General features: G+C 45.6%; 1 protein-coding gene and 1 long non-coding RNA gene across 2 annotated transcripts in view; one reads left to right on the top strand and one right to left on the bottom strand.

Moving 5' to 3' along the window:
* The window catches only part of ZC3H7B (zinc finger CCCH-type containing 7B), a 1285355-nt gene extending 1278746 nt beyond the window's left edge, over window positions 1–6609 (bottom strand). The window contains exon 1 of the mRNA XM_069652753.1: window positions 6498–6609. The gene's annotated coding sequence lies outside the window, so the exon portion shown is untranslated. The remainder of the gene's footprint in view (window positions 1–6497) is intronic.
* Window positions 6610–6665: 56 nt separating this feature from the next.
* Window positions 6666–24326, top strand: part of LOC138581433 (uncharacterized) — a 68840-nt gene continuing 51179 nt past the window's right edge. The window contains exon 1 of the long non-coding RNA XR_011304551.1: window positions 6666–7213. This is a non-coding gene — a long non-coding RNA (uncharacterized lncRNA). The remainder of the gene's footprint in view (window positions 7214–24326) is intronic.

Raw genomic sequence — 24326 nt, 5'->3', positions numbered from 1 at the left:
GCCTACATAACTTTGTCTCTCTTTGGGGCTCATTGCTGCTAATCGTAGCAAACACGTCTCCATACGTGTGTAGCCTCTGCGCTATATCCCTTGCCACTCCTGTGAATCTGTCTATCTGATTTCCCTGGTTAGTCGACTTGATTGCCATTCGGACTGCCTTCGGATTATCCCTTTGTCTTTGGTTCCACACGCCGGTTACGACTCGGAACGCTCCCCTGATTGCTGGCAGCTTCCACTTCGAAGTCTTCCTTCTCCGCTCCATTTCCCTTTTGGTTCCTTTCTCAAGGGCTTCAACGGAACGGTGAACCCTGACAGCTTGAACTTCCTAAACATTGTGAGTGTGCCTCCTTTCTATACTGGGCTCTTGCTTCCTATGTATTGTTTGTTCCTCATGATTAACTTTTCCTGCCACTGCATTTGAGGATCCTACTCTTCGCTTTTGGACTGCATTCCTACTGCTGGATTTGAAAGGTCCTATCTACAGAGTGCATTCCAGGACGCTTCCCAGTTACATGCACCAACCCGTACCTAGCGCGCCCCTCGTGCCGTTCGGGTGTACTTACCTTACTAACTACCCTGTTTATTATTTTATCCCGTCGTTGTTTTCTCTCCAGCAGGATTTCCTTTGCTCCATATTCATACCCTTTCAGGTTAGTCGTGCATTCTTTAGTATTTAATGGGAAGTTAAAATAATTGGTTAGTTCCTCATTGTTAAGATGGATTTCTGAACTCTGTCCTGGAGGGGCAAAGTTTCAGAAGGCCAGCCTAGTTTCTTGGAACAGGGTAACCTCTGGACAAGCCAGACCAATCAAGGTAGCGATCGCGGCGGTCAAGACTAGGTCTCAAGAGGGGTGAGGGTGACTGAAAGCCCGCAATGAGCACACAAAGCAAGGACACTTACAAATCACTCCAAGCAGGTGTTATATTAAAAATATAGACACATTTATTACAAGGCCTTTGTAATATTGCCCATAGCAAAGAATCACGATAAAACTCAAGTAAACCAACACATCACAATCAAGTACAATATATATATACAATTACCGAAGGGTCTAAAGAGTTCGAAGCACGAAATATGCAGACCACCTAGATGGGGAGGAAAACAGGCAGTGCAAGTAATCGTTTAGACCCAGCTCGCCTTCAGAGGCCACCTAATTAGAAGGAAGCCTGAGCCCTACGACGAGTGGATCCTTGTGCTCAAAAGTACCTGCACACGCTGGTGCCGATGGGCCAAGGGGAGTCTCTTCAAGGAAGTCAGGCAGTTCAGAGCGTTGAACAAAGGAGGGCGAACAAATCTCTGCTACTCAAGCGCGGCCTCCACTTGCGGGTAGAAGCAGAGCGCGAGTGCGAAAAAGGTGTGAGTTTAACACAGCGAGGAAAAGCTAAGGGCTACTGCAGGAGGGCGACCAGTTCCTAGCGTTGCTACTCACCGGTCCCCGATGCAGGCAGACCCAGGCTTCTCCGCGTCACTTTCAGTGCTGGCAGGTTCAGATACGAGCAGGGGACGTCTCGGCATCGTGTAGATTCCGCGGCAGCAGAAGTTAGATTTGAGGATTTCCCAAACGCAGTGAACTCGCACAGATTGTTACCACAGCAGGGCAACAGAGCGGCCATGTGTATTTCAGCCCAATGCACACTTCTCACTTCAGACCTGGGAATGCCAAGTGTACGAATCGTGTGAGAGTGCTAAGGACTTGGAATACAACACAACCTGACGGCGGTAACAGAGCAAGACTCCTGTGTAGGCTGGTCAGTCCACTGGATGGCCCAGAGATGCTTCCGAAGGCTTACGTGCAGGAGATGATGAAGATGCCGAGAATAGTTGTTCCCACTATTCGAAAGGGTCGGAGTACCAGTACAGACCTTCTCGTTCGATCAGAGGCAGAATGGTTTCACAGGGCGACAGCAGTGCAGAGGAGCAGTCCTTCAGCGGGTCGGGTCACCAGGGATTCCTCGGTTCAGCCTCTTGGTTGCAGGATACTTGGATCCTGTATCCGTCGTTCGTGAGTACTCAGGAGATCGACATGGTAGTGGTGTTTCCAGCCTCCTCTTATCCAGAGTTCCCTTCGTGCCAAAACGGAGAGTACCCAATGGGAGATCTGCTCACAAAACACGCCATATGTGGACCTATCACGGACCACTGTGGTCCCAGGCATTCAAGACACACTAGACTCTCTGGCACCAAGGATGTGTATTGGGACCAGACATCCCAGCCCATATCCTGGAGGCGCACGCAAGACCTGTAGAAGCCCGCGAAAGCATCTGAGTTTCGCGGGAAAGTACATGCCCAAATAAGGAAGGCCCCGGGTCGGCTCAACCTGCGGAAGGTGAAGGGGGCAAGGTGGTCAGCGGGCAGGACAAAGAGCCTCGTGGTCTGGCCATTTTGGGAGCCAGGCCACCATTTTGGACTAAGCGCGAGAAACGCGCTTAAACAGCCAAAAGGAGCTCAAAACACAAAGAAACGATCGCTGCCACCAGTTCCGTCCGTGATTCACTTGCACTGTTCATTAACAATCCAAAGAGAGTGTCTAGGGCCTGTAGAGTGACTAGATACCCAAGAGAGCAGTAACTTAGCATACAGTGCCCTCTTGTGTCATGTTGCACGAAAGCTGCAACATGATAAAAGAACTACGGAAAACAACGTTTCCCGGTACTGACTGTCTTAAGGGCATGTTAGTTTCCCCGTAAGAATGGAGCGAAAGCCCAGAGGAGTGCGGCGGAAGGCTGTGCTTCTCTGGCAAAGTCTAGATCAGGGTGGAAACAACAGCAAAAAGTTTAGGGGTTGCCACATGGAAGGAAAATGACCTACAATTAAGAAATCTTTCCTAACACTCATTGCCTTTGGTATTGCTCTTTCAGACACAGCACATACTCTTCTATCTAACTTCAACCAACCTTACATCCAGGTATTCATCATTGTTGAGTGTTCTTTTACTGGCTAGAATTACTTGTACCGCATCTAACACTTCTGTGGTTCTTTTTCAGCTGTTGGTCTAACGGTGCGCGTTTACCCCGCTCTTTTATTTGATTGATACCTCTGTCTGTCTTATAACCACAGCAGAGGAATACATCATAGAAAAGAGCCCCTCTCTTGAGGAAGCCTGATTCTCTGAAATCAGGGTAGCTGAGGTGAAAGACTGATTGCTCCAAGGACTCCACCACTGTTCTGCCTTCCAGGTCTGGTTCCACTCTTCCGACCATTTGGTGTGGTGAGTAACACTCTCACAGTTTTTAGCCCCCAACAGCAGGCCCCCAAATGGACGTCCACAGTCACTTCTCATGGCCTTCTTTTGTTGGATATTATATCCATCTATAGCCAAGTTTCTTGGAGAGCAAAGATGTCGGCCTCTATTAAATAGTTAAAGCCATAGGATACAAGTTTGTCAATCGACTTTATCCGTATTGGACATATATTTTTTTTTATAGCCCTTCAGATTAGTTACTGGATGTCTTGTAAGCTCCTCCACAATACATTTAACCAACCTCTCTAATTCCAGTTAACCACTTTTCATTGGCTTCTTAATGTTTTTTTTTCCTTATTTTTAGGCACATATTCCATTTTAGGGATAGTCTTAATTGCCTCATATTCTATATTCTTTAGCTCTTTGGCATATGTCATGATGAGTTCAGCAATGATGGGTGAAACCGAATACAAAGATAACCAATTTTTATCATACCAAGAACTTGGTAATACAACCCAGTCTATTTCCTTGCTTGTTATGGCTCTTATATCTGGTATTTGATACAGTAATTCAAGTATATTTTTCCTATTTGGATAGGGGCTGCAGGAGGTGGCATATGTATCTATGATCTTTATAACTGATGTTTTCATCTCAGTGCCATTGAGCACATCCGTAAGTAAGGTAGCTTTCTTCTTATTGTTTCCATATGTTACATTATCATACATATCATTATTTCCAATTTCCCAGTCCTCAAATTGGAGCTCATCAACTTGCTCCGAGCTACATTATTCTCTTTATTGCTATTTCTCTGGGCTCATGAGTCCAACTGCTTTTGTTTATGATAATTTTTGCTAATTTGTTGTTTCTTAACGTCCTTTTATTTTCTTTCAACAAGCTGATAGGAATTAGGCATTTCTACACATCTTATTCCCTCTGACAATCCAGCTAATGACCTTGCATTTATTGGGCCATCTTTCTTTTTGGTGCCAAAATTAACATGCTTTGTCGTGGCTTTACCCTTTTTGAAGTTTTTATACATAGGGACTTCCTTAGGGGCATTCCTGTTGTTCCCGTTGGGCGGTTCAATGGATGTATCCCCACTCTTCTCTATATTCAAGACCTCCTCCTCATCATTATGTACCATAAGTTTCAAATCATTTTCATCTAGGACATCACACTCACACAAATTAGCGTCTGCCACATTAACCTCTTCAATCATAGGGTCTACCATTTTGTTGGTAATCGGGCGCATCATATATTCCAGCAACTCCAAATACTTTTTAATTTCTTTTTGTTTTGTTGAACACTGTGTTGCATAGGCTAAATGGAGCTTTAATTATTTTGATGTGCTCTGGTTCATAAGGTTTATCTTCATCTTCCGAGTCGGAATCGGACGAGGAAGCTTTCCTAACTGGTGATGAGGCATAGGCTCTACCTGCTATTGCTGTGAGATCAGGGGATCTCTCCAAATTTGATATTTGGGACTCCACCACATTTGGGGTTGCCCTTACATCCTCAGCCAGCTTTACATTCTCCCTTCCCTCCTCTTCATTTACACTAACAGGCTCAGTAGTTCTTTCCTTCAATTGCAGTACCATATTTAATAAAGAGTTGTTATCAATCAGTTCCATTCCAGCAATCTCCTCACCCACAGGACTCTCATCCACCTCCTTGCTATAGGCTTAGCAGTGTTAGTGTTGCGTCTGCGTATGCGTTTCAGGATAGATTAGGTCTTTTCCTGTCCTTTTGCCCTTTTGTCACCTTTACCTTCCCACAAAATCTCAATGGACCCTGCAACCACTCCTTTGTTTTTTAGCTGGGCATTCAGGGTGTTGTTTTTACCTTTTTTGCCAATCGTTCTATTTTTCATTTTTCTTAGGGTCATTGCGATCCAGTGATAAATGTTTTTAAACACACTCCTTAGTTGATATTTCCAGAGAACGGCAGGCATAACCCGTGTATTTCCAGCAAAATACACCACTCAGCAACTAAACCCAGCCGGTCTCACAAACGTACACCTTTTGGAGTTGGGGTAAAATGATGGTGTAAGTTACCCCCACTCACCACCGAACACCAGCCAAACAGCCTAACCGCACTCTCAGGGCACTCCTGCCGGTTTTTAATTATATAATGTGCTGGCGAAAAGGGGCGTGGCTTGCTTCAGTTGTAAAAAATTTCAAAAAAGTAGCAGGTAATTTTCCCCAATGTTCGGTGAATAGCTATAATTTTAAAAGTAGAGATAGACAAACGTTAGTCCAGGGCTTGCTGTAATGTCTCCATTGTGCAATGTACATAGAGCAGTAGCTATACCTTCTCACGAAGTTCAGGGCTCTCAGCAGGCACAGCAGCCGAATAGCACTCTCAGGGCACTCCCACTATTGCGTGCCGGTTTTTAATTATATAGTGTTCTGTTGCAAAGGGGGCGCGGCTTGCTCCAGTTGTAAAAAATGTCATACAAGTGGCAGGTAATTTTCCTCAATGTGCTGTGAATATCTATAATTCTTCTTACGAAGTTCAGGACTCTCAGCAAGCACAGCAACCTAACAGCACTCGCAGGGCACTCCCGGAGGTGCGCGTGCGCAGATGGGCGCCGGTTTTTAATTATATAGTGTTCTGGCAAAAAGGGGGCGTGGCATGCTTCAGTTGTAAAAAATGTCAAAAAAGTAGCAGGTATGTTTCCCCAATGTTCGGTGAATATCTATAATTCTTCCTACGGCTCTCAGCAGGCACAGCAGCCTAACAGCCTTGACTGGGTACTGACCCAAAATGTATGCCTAACCATCAAGTCCATCACCAAGATTATCTGGTCGGATCACCACCTAATCAGCTTCACCTTAACCCCCCTTGAGAAACTCACCACCATTACTACTTGCCTAAACCCCATTGAAACCAGAAATACTCACAATCTCACTTAGGGTAACCTCTCCCCAGTGTTGGCTGAGGCCGTAGCCAACCTGCCTTCAACCATCCAGGATGCAGATCCCAATTTTATTGCTATCCCCTTCCAAAAATGCCTAAAAAATACCATTGATGCACCAGCGCCGCTCATTACCAAAACACCACGCAAAGTGAAAAGTTCTAACTTCTGACTCAATGAAGAATAGTGTCGCTTAGGCGGCACAAAAGATATTTAGAAAACAGCCACAAGAAATCCCCCACTCCACTCTCGGCCAAATCTCTCCGAGAGGCAATCAATAAATACAAAACTACAGTTATTGAACAGAAAGCCAATGCCCTGAACTCTCGCATTGTCACGCATTCCACACGTCATGATCCCTCCAGTACACATCATAATACAACTGGTTCACGACTCACACGTGGTCCTCATGGCTATCCCTCCAGGCAGCGACGTGGGTTCCAAGTTGCACAATGCCACCCTCGCAATCTACCTGGGGGTTTTGCCATGCTGCGGCCACAGTATTTGTGGCAGCTTCGGCCGCGTCATGGCTGGCAGTTACCCTGGAGACTGTGCACTGGTCGTACGACACGGCTACGCGGTCACGTGAGAAGGACTGGGTCACGTGATTGCGTTGCCACGGTAATGACATAATGGAATGCCGGAAACACCACCTGGCGCTTCTCAGCAGCGTTTCTTACCCGGCTCATGGCCTTTCCTCAGATTACCTTGTACTTCTGGCGAATCTGGATTTTGACCACAGCTTTGCTCCACGGACCCTCTCTTTGCATCTCAACGGCTTTGGTGCTTCATCTCGGCTCAGGAATTCTACAATTGATACGACTTCGGCACGGATATGGACTGTTTTTGCATTGACATTTTTGATTTTGATCCGAAACATTTCTGACCCCCGGTTTGTACTACTGGACTGCCTTTGGAATTTCCCTATTTGCTCCATGCAAACCCACACTCACACTATCACCTGAGCTCCTTTCTGATTCCACGTCAAGCAACTACCAGGTGTTTCTATTGCTGGCCCTTCATTGCTGTTCACCTCGCACCGCCCTAGTGGGTTAGTAGACAGGTATCCTGTTCACCGTCCTCCAATTATACATCCTCCCCAGCATACCAACTGGTAGGTGTTAGTTTTTTAGTTGTTTGATGGGATTTGATGTACAGCCTATGAAGTGATTGTTGTGTTGCACTAACTCCTTGTTTCCATTGCAACTCCTGGGGACCCAGTGTTTTGTTCCAGCCACCTGTGGCCTCGATAACTGGTCAGTGAGTTCCATTAGTCTCTCTAACTGGTGCTTGGGGACGGAGGTATACATAGTCTACGCAAGAATCAGTTCTGACACGTATCAACAATGCTGCCTCAAATTTTTCGTTCACTGTACTACGAGAATTGGAAAACCCCATCCCTGTGACAACACCAATAATAGCCAGCAAAGATTGGTGCACTACAATCCAAAATGCACTAGCTGCTAAAATCGAGAAGCTCCAAGATAAAATCCTAGCTAAACAAAAACTTTTAGCTAAAAAATGCCCACCCCCGAAACCACCCCCGAAACCCAAAGATTTAGATCTTGACCAAACAGGCCAGCAGTTTAGCTTCTCTCAGGTTAACCAAACTCAGGTCCAAAAGATTATTGCAGGGCTTAAACGCTCAAACTGCAAAGGAGACTGTTTCCCAGGCAAACTCATCAAATGATGTCCCCCCACGGTCTCTCCCATCATTGCCGACTTCGTCAATGCACCCTTCAGAACTAATGTCTTCCCCACCAACATTAAAGATGTCTGGGTCACGCCTCTCCTGAAAGAACCCTCTCTGGACCCCACCATACCCACTAACCACCGCCCTATTACCACTGTCCCCTTCCTTCTGAAAATAATAGACAAAGGGCCTCATTACGACTCAGGCGGTAAGGGGTTTACGGCGGCGTAAACAGCGCCGACCCTTACCGCCTGAATCCGAGGTCCCTTAGCGCCATGGAGGTTTTAACACCCAGGTGTTAAAATCCATGGCGCTAAGGGACCTTGATGTTAATTACGCCACCGTAATTTACGGTGGCGTAATTAACGCCTTCCCCACTCCCATTATGCCCTATGGGGCAAAAATGGGAATGGGGAAGGGTAAATGGGGGTTGGGGACTTACCGCCCCGCCAACCTCGGAATGGGGCGGTAAGTCCGCCAACCACCATGGCGTAAACATAGTTTACGCCATGGTGGTAAAGGTACGACCCAGGCGGTAACTTACCGCCTGGGTCGTAATGAGGCCCAAAATAGCTTATTCCCAAATCCAACTTTACCTGCAATCAAACCACCTACTATGAACAAGACAATCCTGCTTTCGGCCTAGCCATAGCACGGAAACAGCTCTATTGGATATAAAAATCCAAATGGATAGCATTAGAGACTCAGGCAACCTCTGCATCTTACTTCTTCTAGACTTATTAGCTGCGTTTGATTTGGTTGACCATGACAAACTCTGCAACACGTTGTCAGAAAATGTCCACTTCAAACGTAAAGCCACAACCTGGGTCAAATTTTTCTTAGCTGATCAAACCTCTCGAGTCACCATAGGTAAGGAAGCCGCAGGTCCTATTTCTGTGTCTATAGGTGTTACTCAAGGCTCATGCCTTTCACACACATTCTACAATGCCTTTACTAAGCTTCTCTTTGCTTCTCTGGACACCATGGGTGTCATCTACACCCATTTTGCAGATGACACCCAGATACTGATCCCTATCTCAGGGAACTATGAACAAGAAACAATTCTAATAAATGAAATCTATGCCATCATACAAAATTGGATGGCAACAAACAGTCTCTGCCTCAATGATGAAAAAACAGAGATCCTCATTGTGGGCGCCCTGTCTAAAATCACATCTCTCCACCCTGACTACAACTCATTGATGGCACACCCATCCCGACTCTCAACCAAGTTAAAACACTGGTTGTTTATTTGGACTCAAACCTCACCATGACTAAGCACATTAAGAATCTCTCCACCTCCATTACCTACACTGCCAAACTTATAGCGCTAAATTGCCAATTCTTAATACCACAAAACTGCATCACTCACGCCTGGGAATTAATTTTGTCTAAATTAGATTACTGTAATGTACTATTACTAGGCTCTTAAAAATCCAATTAGCAAAACTCCAAATCCTACAAAATAAACCACTGAGAGCAGCAATTGGGATTAAAAAGTCAGACCACATTTCCAACACAAGAAGAGAGGTGCGCTGGCTGCCCATTAAAGCAAGAATACTATTCAAAACTCTTTGTATTGCACACAAATGCCTAGCCAAGAAGGCACCTGTGTACCTCAACAACACAGTAATACTGAATTCCTCGACAAGAACCCTGAGATCTAACAACAAGTCCCCAACCCTGTGTCCCACGCTTCAAACTCACGAAGGCAGGAGGTAGCAGCTTCCCGATCCAAGCGCCAAAAACATGGATTTCCCTCCCAGTCGCACTGAGAAATGAACCATCTTACCCCAAATTAAAAAAACTCCTAAAGACCTGGCTATTTAACAAATGTTAACCTAAGTTTCTATGCATCGACCCCAGTGTTACCAGAAACCCTGCTTGCCTTCACTTCGGCCAATTCACAAGTACATCTCTATCTGTCGTATTCGCCATTTTTTATTATATCAACCTCATATGATGGCCAGTTTGTTATGCTATGTTGTATGTTTTCATGTTTTTTTGTATCTTTCTCCCTTTGTAACCAGAGAAATTAAGCTTTCTGTAACGTACGCCGTGATACACATGGGTTTGGGCGTATAACAAATGTAATAAATAAATAAATAAATAAAAACAGCCCTCCCAGGTCACTCCCAAAGGTGCTCCCTTATAGAAATCTGCAGGGATCACATCTGGTGCCGGGCACGATTGTGTGACTGTTGGTTGACTGCCATCTCCCCCTCCTACAGGGTCAGCGTATCGAGGAGCAATCAATTCCACCTGCATGCTTAGTCGCATGCCCCTGATATAAAGATGAGAAATTATCAAACAAGGATTTAGCTGCCACATGGTTTTCCATGTATATTTTAACTCTTTTGTATGATGGGCCACGCAACAAACTCCAAAAATGTCTTTCAGGGTAATTCATGGAATTAATGTGCGCTGAAAACAGGGGCTTAAGTGTGAAAATCGCAGAACACGCGTGCGTAAGCCGCACAAGCAGCCGTTTGTCGATTCATGGAAGGCGCTGCGCGTGGCTTACCTGAGATCTGCGCTGAATCTGTGTGTGGCGCACACATCATTTCGACATCTCATCGGCTGTGCGCGAAATGGCCAGTGAAGGCGCACACGAGGCAGCGCATACACCTAAAAAGGGGCCAGAACACGTGGAATGGGAACAACACGTGAAAATGTGGGCTTTATGGGGGAAGTACCGCTGCTAAATCCTTGCAACGCCACACATGTGCTAACAACACGTATTCATGGAATCGAATAGGGGAAACCCGCGCCGCACAAAAGACGCGCTAATCGGGAAACACGTACGCCAGGCGGAAGCTGGCGGAAGCGCCCCTGTGCAGCATGAAAGTGCACACAAACAACAAACAAGCTCATACCGCAACAATGAATATACCGTTCCTCGCAACAGTGGCCGTGGGACACCGCAGGAGGAGGAGGAGGATAGCCAGGCCCTGCATTTTTTTACCCAGGACCAGCCTTTCTGGGATGCCTGATGACCAGGTCTATGGCAGGTACAGGTTTCCAACCCATATCATCCTAGGCCTGGTCGTTGAGTGGGAGGATGACCTCACATCACCCACCCTGTGCTCCCAAGCACTGAGCCCCTTGGAAAAGGTGCTCAATGTACTGCATTTCTTGGCCACTGGGTCATTTCAGCGGACAAGTGCCATAGTTGGGGGCGTGTAGGAGATTTTGTCTTATTGGGGTAAATTCGGGATTTGGCGGTATTTTCTTACCGTAAAAATATTGGCAGTAATTTGGCATTAAACTAGTCTTACATTTAGAGTGGGTCTGGTATCACACTATTTTAGTGACCATACCTTGTTAGCTTGTATTGGCGGTAATTTTAGTGGTACCTGCTTTGCGGTATTTTCAGAATGATCTTATTCCTGTGATATAGTGGTGAGCATGTTTTTTTTTTATACTATAACCCCATTATAAAACAAACCGTCCCTTTCTATTAGAATACCTTCTAGTTGTCTGCAGAGAGCCCCAGACTTAGACACTTCAGAGAACCCAATGAGTTTATTCAATGCGCCACCTGTAATTTGTGGCTGGTATTACTGGCTTATGTACATCCAGTAATCTATGTGCCAGATTAGGCACTTCTTCCCATCAGCATGCAAGGAAGAAAACACTCATCACACCGCACACAACTTTCTACTTTGTATGTGTCTATCACTGATTTTCTCTTATTTGTTATTTTAGGTACAATGATAAATTGGTAAAAACACTGCTGCACTGGTATAAATCTCCCCTCTGTACTTGACTCATATAAATGATCCACAGATGCATGAATGAGACAGAAGTCTCAATTGTTTTTATATACATTTTGTATTGCATGCCATTTACAAGTCACCAAATCTTACCATGTTATTTACAGCATCATCTGCAAAATAAAAGAACAAAACAGAACAAGCAGGTATTTTGCAAACATGAATTAATGTTCCCAGTACTGGCAAAAAGAAATTGCTATATTGTATGCTGGCAAAACATGCCATATTATATATCCTTATACAGCGTCTCACAGGCCACGCAGTCACCCTGCCTACACCAGGTGTTGGCGATCATGACTGCGCGCCCCACAGTCCGCAGACACATATACATGCCCAGAACACCCGCAGAAAGGGCCGTGTTCCAGGACTTTTATGGGGTGGCACACTTCCCCAAAATTGCAAGATGCCATTGATTGCACCCATGTGGCTCTATGTCCTCCTAGGGCCACTGAGCACATCTATCGCAACCGCAAGCACTAGCATTCCATCAACGTGCAGGTTGTATGTAATGCTAAGGGAATTATCACCTCTGTATATGCCAACTATCCGGGGTCCAGCCATGATAGTTTCATATTCAGAATGTCACCCCTAAACCGGGACCTGGAAGCTAGGAGGCATGGCCACACATGGCTCATTGGCGAGTACAAATGCCTCTGCACATGCATGCATGTCACACACAGAGAAATGGCAAAACCCAACTAATGACAACCATTATCACCTCCCCAGGGGACAGTGCAACCCTCTGAGCACCTACATGATGACGCCAATACGGAACCCCACCACACCACCCGAGGTAAGATACAACGCAGCCCATATTGCAACCTAGGGCATAGTGGAGTGCGCATTCGGAGTGCTGAAGTCACGTTTCTGCTCCCTTGACCGCTCTGGCGGCCAGCTGCTATATGCGCCACAGGTAGTGTGCAGGATTATAGTAGCAGCATGTGTCCTGCACAACGTTGCAACCCGGCCGGGGCGTTCCGGTGGACATGGTGGTGCCCCCACATCCCCAACCACATGCACGCCCGCTGCGCATGGGAGGGGAAAGGGCACGTGTGGAGACAGCCCATACCCGGGCTTGTGGCAACATTTTTGTTATGACTTGATGGTCGTGAAGATTATGGAGCCTCTGTCCACAAGTTCCACTCAGAAAGGTACAAATAACTTCCTGAGCGATCCTTGAGGCCACAGGTATTTCAGTGCCGAAGAACACCAGGAACCAGGAACACCGGTGACCCCTCGACTGCTGTAAAGCAAGCAATGGGTCAGTATAATGGCAAACAATTCACTGAATAGCAAGGTAACAAATATCAAGGGGCTTACCAAGGTACAAAGGCGTCTGGAGACAGAAAGAGCACAGATGAATGGAGGTGTTCCGTGTGGCTGCAGTGTGGAGCGAGTGGCAGCGGGTAGGCGCAGTACTGGAAGATTGCTGTGAAATTTGGCACTGCAAAACCTGTATAGAGAGGGCACTTCGAAAGGTAACAGAAGAGGAAATCCGAAAACAGTCCGTTAAGAGTTCCAAGGTCAAAAGCCAGCCAAGTTCATTGAAACCAGGGGTAATCCAAAGGAATCCAAAACACAGTCCAAAAGGTCCTGAAACAGCGGAGCAAAACAGTATCCAAGGGCTTGACAGGGAAATCCAAGAAGAACAGTCCGTAGTCCAGAATCGAGATGTGGAGACAGTAAGATGTCGAACAATGTCTTATTGGGTCAGTTGTGAAGCACTGAATGAGCGTTCCCTCTCCGGTTTTGAAGGGGCCTAGGAGTGTCACATGACCATCACGTGACCGATGATGTAGCACGTTTCCTTGTCACATGACCCAAGTTTTCAAAATGCTGCCGGGTCTTCCTGGGGGCGTGATGAAGCAAAGAAAAAAGCTGGCGTCTCCGATGACTGTCTCCAAGACGCCAGGGCAGCTGCCAACGTTGCAATGAAAGGAACAGGAGAGTATGACCATAGCCCGTTGGATGCCCTTGTGTGTTCTTGTTGTATAGCATGGTCCACCGCTGCCATGCTGCTTGAGGGAGTGAGGACATGAGGTTAGAAGGGGAAGGCAGATCAGGACCTGAGATGGAGGGTTTAGTGGCTGCACAGGTATTCGTGTGCGTAAGGTGACGAGTGGATGGTGTAACAATTTTTCACCTAAAATCCCACCCCTGCGGAGTGCACACAGGCCTGGCACATACAAGCTGACAATTGATTATGACAAAGGGACAGTCAACTGTCACAACCATACCACCCTGAGATTGTTTCCCTGGAAGTGCTACATTGTGTGCATCCCTAGCTACTTAAACGGACCCAATGCTGTGTCAGTAAAAGGCACACATTCATGCTGCATGAAGTACTACCCCATTGCAAAACAGCACACTCAAATACTGGCATGTCACCCAACCCCTCCAAAACCCCTTCTCACCCGCCCGAGACACTATGGCATGCAATGTGAAAGCAACCAAAGGAATGCACACCACATGACACAACTTTCACAAAGTGCACCGTCACAAATGGAAACAGGCCACAGACAATTCCCTCTCACCTATGAAAAAGAAACAGCGCACATGAACATATACTTACCAGCATGACAAAACATGAATACCGGACCTAACAGTGGCAACGTCTGACAGTAACCAATCACAATAGTGCAACTGTGACAACCTGACAAAGTCAGCACATCGACCCCTCCCATCTACAGTGTGTTGCTGGTAGGTAAATGTGGCAGGGTAATGCATACAACAGGAACTGCATCCGCAATGGAGAGAGGCAAGGTAAGACATGAAGAAGCTACATGCAAATATCGAATACAATATACAAATCAACCATGCAGTGGAGAAATCATCAGTTAATCCCCACTAGGGGTGTATATACAGTTTGGACTACAGACTGGCCACACAACTGATGGAAGCCCAATGCCTCTGTGTAAGTTACTGTCACACAGTGCCACCCTTGCGAGCCCATGGAAAGGGGAAGCAGGAGTGGCATATGTATCTGGACCCCAAGCCTCAAACACAAGACAAGCCTGCATGGGCCCAGCTGGAACACACAGTGGATGCCTACGGGTGCCACACAAAGCAACACACTTTAACATGAATGCACAATAGACAAAAAAAGAAGAAAAACAAAAATGTAAACATTTTTAAAAAATCAAAAATGGCCATGGGTCGACCGGGGGGGAGACCACCCAGGAGTGACGAGGTGCAGGGTGCACCCCAATACCCACATGTGTGGATGTTGAGAAAAAGAAATTCCCTCCATGGGCTCATGGCCTTCACAGCTACCTAATAGTGGGAGAACTGGTGTCGCTGTCCTCACCCTCTGGTGCTACATGAGAAGGTGTGCATGGTATGGGAGGCAGACCACACAAAGCCCTGCCATACTCCTCCATGGCAGCAATCATGCATGTTTGAAAGGTTTGGTTCTGCAGGATGATGGTCCGGAGGTCCCCATGCAGCACCTCACGGGTAGCACAGAGTTCTGCCTGCAAGGCCTCATGTGATGCACGGATCTCCTCACGGGTTGCCTGGAGCTCAGCTGAGATTGTGCGTGTTAGCTGCTCCAGCTGCTGTTCTGACTGTCTACTCCGGGACACCTCAAGTGCACCCAGATTAGCTCTGAGTGAGGTGTTATCTTCCTCAGGGCATCCCTGAGGGCCCGTGACTCTGCAGATATGGCTGTGCGCAGAGCCTCCAGTTCAGCCCGTCGGTCCCTGTTGGCGGCCAACATGTCCTGCCTTTGTGAGCGGCACGTGGACCGCGTTGCCTGCTGCTGGAGCTCCACTTGCCTTTCAGGGGGGAGAATGGAAGTGGCCACCCTATCCACGGCATGAGCCATCATCTCACATGATGCCCCCTGTTGTGCTGCAATTGCATAGATGGAGTTCTCCCACACAGTATTGCCCGGTGGTGCACGGCCACCACATTGCCGGGCACAACACCTGTTGGCCCCAAGGTGATGTGCACCTTGCTGTGTTGGCACTGCCTGAGGTTGCAGGACTGCATTCCTCCTTTGATCTGCTGCCCCAGGAACAGGAGCAAATATTGGGGAGTGTGACCCTGCATCTGTAACCGCCACAGGCGAACATTCCAACACTGAATGGGCTATTGAGGAGTCTAGCCCTAGTTCAGGTGCGTTGGACAGAACAGCATCCCTGCCAGAAACACTCACCTGGACGGGACATTTGTGTCAATGTCTGATTCAACACCTGAGCCAGAGAGATCATCAGAGGTGTACCCAGAGACACCCATGGACAGGATGGTCTGTAGGACCAATGGATTTTTGTGTGCCACCACCCCACGTCCTCCAGTGGTGCTTGGATGGGGCTCTGAGTACTCCTGCCCCTGTGCTATCTCCTCTTCCACAGCATCTAGTGCCTCATCACCTGCACAAAATGAAAAGAAAGGTCATGAAGACATGCATGAATAGCATAGCCGACACACATAGGCATCACAATGTACACATCCAATACATTAAGCAGACATGTCACACATGACACAAACTCAGCCATGCATGGAGTGGCAATGAAGTGGAAGGGGACCCTGAAAGCAGACACTGACCCCAAAATGGAAAAGCAACACATGTGCAGCATGGTGCATAGCACCTGCATCACACATTACCCTGTGAGTAGCATGGACCATCCACAAACATGACACATGCCAGCAAACAGATGGCACGTAGCATAGCCATGCCAGAACTGACAAGGACACCCAGATGGGAGTTAATCACTACTGTCCCCCATCCATGTCAAATGCATATCATCAAACAGAACATGCAAAAGAGTGGGACAAAACACACGTGTCACACGCTGCTGCAACAATGAGAAGAGGAGTGGTGGGCATTACATGGTTAGTCCTTGTATAATCTGTGCCAGTGATTTCTACAGCTGTAGACTTAATGCTTTGACCTGGAGCTGCCAGTCCAAACTGGTCCCGTTGCACAAGGACCTATTGAATATGCGAAAAAAGAAAAATAAGGTGACTACACCTTATTAGAACTGGCGCTTCTCAGTTAGCCCCCAGATCCGGGGTGCTGCAAATTTCAAACAAAAATTTCACAATAGATTGATTCTGAACAAGTAATTAGTCCAAAAAGTGTAACTGGAAATGTTTATTCACATGCCTGTTATTTACCTTAAATTGGCGCTATTCGTCAATTTAATAGGTTGAGTGATCATATCAGGCTGCCAATAATATACAATTGCCAATGCATTTTGGATAAACCTTCTTCAGGGCTGTATATAGGCAATATTTAGTTCAATAAGGCTCTCTCTGTGTACATATCATACAATACATCATCAATGTCAATATAGTAAACAGCATCAGTTAATTTAGACCAGTAGAGTAGCACTTACCATTATTTTGTAGACACAATCGGTGCACCCCATAGTGGAAAGGAGACAGAAAATAAACAAAAACAAAAATATGCTTTAGTTAACTTGCAAAAGAATCTGTTCTGTCTTAATTGCCAAGCCGGATTAAAATGTGGATCCTACCTGATTGTATGTTTTTTTATCAATAGCAATACATATTTGAACATATACAATTATGTGCCCCTGTAGGGAGAAAAGCAGACCATAAGCGCATGTCTATGGTCAAGGCTAATGCCTGTGGGAGGATCTCTATTAGCTGCTGTCTCTTACCGCATGTCCGCTCGGGAATCCAGAGAAAGCCGTTTGAGCCGCAGTAACGCATGCTCACGTGGGTTTGGAGCTGCATTTATTGGTTGTCATGGAGACGGTGTGAGGCATTGTGGTCCAGCAGTGTGCCGGAGCACGTATGCCTCGCGCTCCACCCCCGGGTGTTCACCCTGGGGCGGGGTTGTCTCCATGGCAACCATGTGTTGTCGGGGACGCTTGTAAACGAGCAGGGAACGCTCGTAATTCTCCAATAAAGGATGTCAGGGGCGCTTGTAGACGAGCAGAAAACGCTCATAAATTACCAATATGGGGCTGTTAGTGCTTACGTTATGTGAGTTAAACAATGTAAGTAGTCTTAACTCTTTACAAGTAACGAATATTAAAGCCTATGGAAAAGAGCCATAATGAACCAAAGTCCACACATTCATACAGTCTGTTCTCTGATACGTATGGTCTAACAGATAAAGGCTGATGTTAAAACGTACAATTGAAGTACGGTTGTTGTGTATCGACTGTCTTGACTGTCTTGACTGTCTTGACTGTCGTGTAGGCAGAAAAAACCTCTGTCCACAAGTGTCGATAGTCCAAACCACTCTCTGTACAACCTTTGTGGCCGAGATGTGTGCGAGATGTTCTTCTGGAGATGCGGACTTCTGGGAACCCCTGGGCCACTGCAAAGAAACACCAGTTAAGTACTTAGCCAGAACAACATCCACAAACCAATCAACAAGAAAATGGAATGGTCTTACCAAGGGTTGACAGTAGAGATTCAGTTGAACCTATGGAGGGGTCCCGGGACCCACTGGTATCTCGCTCCCAGTAGTGGGTGGAAGCTCAGGAGGATATATGGAGGTCCGATTGCACCGGGCCCACCTGTAGTTGGAATTCGGACAAGAAATCCAAGAAACGTAGTGCCAAGGGGTGTAGCAGAATGGAAGTCCAAAAAACAGTCTGTGAACCGTAGCAAGAGTTCCAAAATCCAAGGGTCAATAATCAGGGGAATCCAAAACAGTCCGTGAAACAATCCGAGGTCAGTTTCCACAAGATCCAAACCAAAAGCAGACGTAGTGTCTAACAGTGTCCAAGGTAAACAGCTGTGAAGCACTGAACACTGTGATGCGAGCGTTTAAATAGCGGCGCTACGAGTGTTTTCCGGTCACGTGACCAGCGCCCCCATCACGTGAAAGAGTTCCAGCAACACGTGAGCGGGATGCGTCGGTCACACGACGCGGAAGCAGGAAGCGAGGCCGATCTCGCAGCTGCCACGGAATATGCCAATGAAACTGGCGTCCTCGGAGGCGGGCGGACCGCTGACACAATCGCCCTGGCATATGGGGGGTCACGGAGAACACACGTGGATGCCGGATACGGGCAAGTGGATGGGAAGGAGTAGGGCTAAGGGGATCGGAGGTTTGGGGAGGGACATTAGAGACATTAGGAATCCCGCGGGACGTGACAACGGTCAGCGAAAGAAGGAATCCCCCATAACGTTATGGGGGCAAGACGTATTAGTTTTTAAAGCAGGAAAAAGAAGTAAACAGCAAAAAGCAAAAAGATAATTAAACAGGTGTTGTTACAAGACAATTGGAGTTAGCAAAATTACATTAATCTAAACACAACAAATAAACAATTTTAAGTGTGAAAGTTTTACAGGTAGCACATATAGTTGATCTCTTCATTCAGCCCCTTTGGTGTCAGGGAACCAAGTCGATCAATCCAGTAGGTTTCTCTTTGGTCCATTTGTTTCTGGAAGTTTTCGTGGGCATCTCTTTTCTCTACCACCTCCAAAATTGCAAATTGTATCTGGGCCAAATTATGTTTCTTGTCGTGCCAGTGTCTGGCTACTGCCGAATTCAGATTGTGGTTCCTTATACAGGACCTATGTTTGCTCCATCTAGTTTTGGCCACCCTGAGTGTTTGGCCCACATAGTATAGACCACACAGGCATTTTATGGCATGTATCACATTCTGGGAGTCGCACGTGGCAAAGCTTTTTAGTCTAATTGTTTCTCCCGTATGTGGATGTTTGACTGATTCCCCTTTCATTATATATCCACAGTTACTGCAGCTTAGGCAGGGGAATGTGCCTATGCGTTGTGTAATTTTCTTCTTAGGTGCTGGTTTGGTTTTGACGAGTTTATCTTTCAAGTTTTGGCTCTGTTGGTATGCAAATGTGGGGACCTCTTTAAATAAATGTTCTACCCGTTGATCACACATCACTATGTTCCAGTGTTTTTTGATGATGGTTTTGATCCGATTACTCTGTCTGGAGTATTTAGACACAAATACTAGTGGAGGAGCGTCATCTTGTTTAGTTTTCACTTTCAACAAATGTTCTCTACTATGAGTTGCTACATGTGATGGAGCTGCGGAAACTTCTTCCTCCGAATATCCTCGGTCCAGAAACTTTTTACCCATTTTTTGACAGCAGTATCATAGTACACTGAATCGCTAACCAATCTCTTCACTCGGAGCATTTGGCTGTAAGGCAAATTTTTAATAAGACTCGGTTGGTGAAAACTTCGTCGTTGGAGTAGATTATTTCTGTCTGTGGGTTTGCGAAAAATGGTTGTTTGATATTCTGCGTTGGTTATATTGATCTTTACATCCAAGAAGTGGATACTTTCTCGGGAATACTCATGTGTGAATTGAATCCTTGCATCTTTACTATTCAGGTATTCGAAGAATTCTAATAGTTCCACTTCAGTGCTTTTCCATAATCCAAAAATATCATCAATGTACCTGATCCACAAACTTAGCTTTTGTTGCCAACGCTGATTCTGTAATATGTTTTGTCTCGAATTTGTGCATAAATGAATTGGCATAAAATGGAGCCATTGTGGCCCCCATTGTGGCCAGCTACTTGTAGGTAGTATCTGTCTTTATACCGAAAGTATGAATTGTTGCTTATGAATTCAAGTAGGGCCATTATAAACTCCTTTTGTGCTGGTATTACTTCTGCTTTAAGTAGTATCCATTCTACAGCCTCACTTCCTAGGTCATGGGGGATCGAGGTATATAAACTTTTGACATCTATCGTAAAGCAAATGTTGTTGGGGTCAAACGGTACAGAGTTCAGAAGTTGTAAAAAATGTGTTGAATCCTTAATGTATGTATTAGTTCTTTGGATCAGAGGTTGTAAAAAGTAGTCTACGTATTTGCCAAGTGGTTTCAATATACTGTTCATCCCTGCTACAATAGTTCTCCCTGGGGGTTTGACTGGATCTTTGTGCACCTTCGGGAGGGTGTAGAAATGGGGTATCCGGGGATATGGATTGGTTAAAAATGTCTTTGTGTGGTGGTTAATCCATTTCAGCTCTTCAGCTTTATCAAGAAGTATTTCCAATTTACCTCTGATCTCTGATTTATATCACTTAGTTGCCTTTCACATTCTTCTTCATAATCAATTGTATTCAACAATACTAAACCACCTCTTTTGTCTGCAGACCTTATAGTGATTGATGCATCTCCGTATAAGTTTCAATTTGTGTGGCTTCATATTGCGTGTTGAATTGGATTTGAAACGTATTTTTTCAAAATCCCTTGTTATCTGTTTCTGAAAAATTTCAATTGTAGGTATAGTGATCAGGGGAATGAAGTTGCTCTTACTCTTAAACTCTTTTAGATCTTCTTCTTCTACAGTCTGTGCTTCTTCTTGTTCAAGTTCACTAAAGAATACTTTTAGCTTCATTTTTCGGATCAACTTGCACAGTTCTATCTTGGATTCAAATAGTGTGCTATCAAATGTCGGCACAAAACTGAGACCTTTTTTGTAAAGTTTGTATTTCTTGGATGGTCAGTATTCTTGTAGATAAATTCATTACGATGTTTTCTTTTGTTGCAATCTCGTGTTGGGTTTCCCTCTTAGTCTTTCTCTTCCCCCTTCTTGTTCTCTTCTTCCTTTGTCTTAAAAAGCTGCTGTACCTCTCGGTGGTGTCTCTGCCGGTCTTGGTGATCTGGAGGTGCTTGCAAGGTTTTCTTCCTCTATATTAGTAGGCTCTGTCTCTGTGTCTGTTCCTGAACTTGATGTCTCGCTGGTATTGGTAGGTTTCGATTTTCTAACTGGAGGACAATATCCATCCAGGTATAAACCTCATCTTTAAGATAGTCATATGTATCTCTTTTGAATTATTGGATCTTCTTAGTTTCGAGTTCTGCCTTGTATTCTGCCAATTTGTCATTAATTTCTTCCAAGATAGCATCCATCTCTTCTCTATTCAATGATGGCACAAGTCCTTCTTCTATCTCCTTGATTTCTTTACTTAAATCTGTTAGATCTTTGGCTAATTCTTGTATTGTCAGCAATATGAGATCAAGAGTACATTTATTAAGTATGGCCTCCCATTTTTTCACAAAGCTCTTACTTTCTTTACACAGTGTTGGATGCAATAGTATGCACAAACCTCTCGGGATTATCTGGTTCTTGTGGTATCTCCCCAATGTTATTGCGTGTAGTTTCTGATTCATTTCTTTCCGTATTAAGTACTCCAATTGCTTGATCTGTTGTTTTGGGTCTTGTTTTTTTGTGCTGCTAGCTCCAAATCCGCTATCCAACGTATCTGCTCTGTTTGTTGTCAGAGCTTCAATGTCTGTGTATGACATTCTCTTTTTGACTATGAATACAATAGTCTTTGTTTATTTGTTGTGTTTAGATTAATGTAATTTCGCTAACTCCAATTGTCTTGTAACAACACCTGTTTAATTATCTTTTTGCTTTTTGCTGTTTACTTCTTTTTCCTGCTTTAAAAACGAGTACGTCTTGGCCCCATAACGTTATGGGGGATTCCTTCTTTCACTGACCGTACTTCAATTGTACGTTTTAACATCAGCCTTTATCTGTTAGACCATACGTATCAGAGAACAGACTGTATGAATGTGTGGACTTTGGTTCATTATGGCTCTTTTCCATAGGCTTTAATATTCGTTACTTGTAAAGAGTTAAGACTACTTACATTGTTTAACTCACATAACGTAAGCACTAACAGCCCCATATTGGTAATTTATGAGCGTTTTCTGCTCGTCTACAAGCGCCCCTGCCATCCTTTATTGGAGAATTACGAGCGTTCCCTGCTCGTTTACAAGCGTCCCCGACAACACATGGTTGCCATGGAGACAACCCCGCCCCAGGATGAACACCCGGGGGTGGGGCGCGTGGCGTACGTGCCCTGGCACACTGCTGGACCACAACGCCTCGCACCGTCTCCATGACAACCAATAAATGCAGCTCCAAACCCACGTGAGCATGCGTTACTGCGGCTCAAACAGCTTTCGCTGGATTCCCGAGCGGACATGCGGTAAGAGACAGCAGCTAATAGAGATCCTCCCACAGGCATTAGCCTTGACCATAGACATGCGCTTATGGTCTGCTTTTCTCCCTACAGGGGCACATACTTGTATATATTCAAATACGTATCGCTATTGATAAAAAAACATACAATCAGGTAGGATCCACATTTTAATCCGGCTTGGCAATTAAGACAGAACAGATTCTTTTGCAAGTTAACTAAAGCATATTTTTGTTTTTGTTTATTTTCTGTCTCCTTTCGACTATGGGGAGCACCGATTGTGTCTACAAAATAATGGTAAGTGCTACTCTACTGGTCTAAAATAACTGATGCTGTTTACTATATTGACATTGATGATGTATTGTATGATATGTACACAGAGAGAGCCTTATTGAACTAAATATTGCCTATATACAGCCCTGAAGAAGGTTTATCCGAAATGCATTGGCAATTGTATATTATTGGCAGCCTGATATGATCACTCAACCTATTAAAATGACGAACAGCGCCACTTTATGGTAAATAACAGGCATGTGAATAAACATTTCCAGTTACACTTTTTGGACTAATTACTTGTTCAGAATCAATCTATTGTGAAATTTTTGTTTGAAATTTGCAGCACCTCCGATCTGGGGGCTAACTGAGAAGCGCCAGTTCTAATAAGGTGTAGTCACCGTATTTTTCTTTTTCACACGCTGCAACAACGCCAGTATGTTCAAATACAGTGATGGGAGGCGCATGGATACATCAATGGTAGGTCACTTGGACATGACAAAAGTCAATTGTCATGTTGAACATTCAAAACGGGCTCAGAAGTGATCAGGTGCAGGGCATATGTAGGTGCACAGCAGTCAATCAGCCGGATTGATGAAATAATTTGCGTTAAAAGTTCACATTTGTGGGTCTTTGTGGGGGAAAATCTGTGTCTGAAGTATGGTGATTTTGGGGCAGAACGGCTCACAACACTGCGTTTTTCATGCAAATGATTCCATCAATCAGGCAGAATAAAGAGAAAAAAACTGTAATAACAATGTCGTGGCATGATGGCAGTTTAGGGGCAAGTGCAGTCATCATGTGCAAAGTGTTTGCAGTGGTCAGTAGAGATACAGTGAATCCCAAACCCAAAGGCGGGGGATGGCTTGGAGGAACTACATGGGGCACAAATAGCAGGTATGACTACACAGCCTGACCTGGCACGCAATCACAACACATCACCCAAGCAACATACACATGGTCTGGACACACACGCATGGGCACTTACCGGACATTGTCTCAAGATATGGTAGGTCTCCCACGTCTTGGATCTGATCCTCAGCAATAAACCCACCAGCGATTGCCTCATGTTCTGTGAGTTCATCCTCCTCTGGTGGTGACCCACTGCCAGTCACCAGAGTAGAGGCATAATTGGAAGCCAGCTAGTTTTTTGCTCTGCGTTAGAGGTCATTCCAACATTTTGAGCAATCAGCTGTGCGCTTCACAAATCCAAGGGAGCTAATGTGGTCCGCAATGTACTGCCAGTGGGCCCTACGCTGAGCAGTCATAGTCTTGCACTCTGCCGTCACCAGCATGTCGTGGCCATGTTACGACACGTAGCCCACAAGTGCGTCTAGTCCCACATTAATGATACTCTGCTTCCTTGATGTGCCGGAGGGGCGAGCTGTGTCTGGGGTCCCAGCCTGCTCCGTAAGAGCACGCTTCTTCCTCTTTAGAAGTGGTGCGGACCCTGAGTGGCTTATGCCGCTCTAGTCTGTAGGTGCTGAAGCTCGGGTGGACTGGCCACTGGAAGCAGGCAATGACACAATGACCAAAGGTCTCACTGCAGGCATTGGCTGCAGGCTGCTGTTGC

The sequence above is a fragment of the Ambystoma mexicanum genome, chromosome 3p, assembly GCF_040938575.1.
Source record: "Ambystoma mexicanum isolate Mex_15411 chromosome 3p, UKY_AmexF1_1, whole genome shotgun sequence".
Lineage (NCBI taxonomy): Eukaryota > Metazoa > Chordata > Amphibia > Caudata > Ambystomatidae > Ambystoma > Ambystoma mexicanum.
The sequence above is the reverse complement of the archived record's forward strand: the minus strand, read 5'-3'. Positions and strand labels throughout refer to the sequence as shown.